The sequence below is a fragment of the Chiloscyllium plagiosum genome, unplaced genomic scaffold, assembly GCF_004010195.1.
Source record: "Chiloscyllium plagiosum isolate BGI_BamShark_2017 unplaced genomic scaffold, ASM401019v2 scaf_75879, whole genome shotgun sequence".
In the NCBI taxonomy this organism is placed as follows: domain Eukaryota; kingdom Metazoa; phylum Chordata; class Chondrichthyes; order Orectolobiformes; family Hemiscylliidae; genus Chiloscyllium; species Chiloscyllium plagiosum.
The window spans coordinates 1,111-1,863 of record NW_025173104.1 but is presented as its reverse complement, the minus strand read 5'-3'; the positions used below and the strand labels follow the sequence as shown (position 1 = coordinate 1,863).

The following is a 753-nucleotide window of genomic DNA, read 5'->3' as shown; positions in this document are numbered from 1 at the left end:
CTTTGCATCTGTTGTTATGCAGGAGCACAATTTGCGATGCAAGTAAATAAGTGGCGCGGTCGGCTGGTAGTGTGGCCGAGCGGTCTAATGCGCTGGATCCAGGTTCCAGTCTCGAAAGGGGCGTGGGTTCGAATCCCACCACTGCCAGAAACTGCATTTCTAAAACGCACCATGTAATTTAGCAAAATTTATTGAGTCGCTTCTCGTCGACTCAGTTGGTATCCATGTGGCTCATTTCCAGGTGTGAACATCACTGCAGCGAATTGCACGGTTAAGGCAAAAAGGCAAGAAAAGTGGCATCTCGAACTGGCTCCGATGTCAGAGCATCCTCACAATGTGATCTATCGTCCTCGGATTGTAATGCTACCTCCGGTTTTAGGGTGGAGAACATTCTTTGGGACTCTTATTCTGCAAAACAGACACATTGACTGAAACGATGCTGCGCGGTATGATGTGGAATACTGTCTGCTCAGCTTTGCGCATTTTCCCTGTAGTCCGGTGTATTTCATGTTCCGTGTAAACGTGAAAGTTGTTCTGTTTCGAGCAATGGGTGAAATCATTTAGCAAAGCAAGAATCGAAATTGCAGTAATGTCAAGCAGCTCATGGTAATTTGACCAAATCAGAACCGATCATATGTTCTCACGCAGTCACAGATACATTTGGAGCTGAAAAGAGTCTGAGAAGATAGACCCAGCTTACCATTGAAATTTGTCTGGATTGATGGGCTATCATTATCTGCTGCGAAATTGATA

The 753-nt window shown here is 45.3% G+C and overlaps 1 non-coding gene across 1 annotated transcript; it reads left to right on the top strand.

The window, feature by feature from the left end:
- The first annotated feature begins 65 nt into the window (after positions 1-65).
- On the top strand, positions 66-147 carry trnal-cag. The gene has a single exon. It is a non-coding gene; the product is annotated as a tRNA-Leu (tRNA).
- Positions 148-753: the final 606 nt, after the last annotated feature.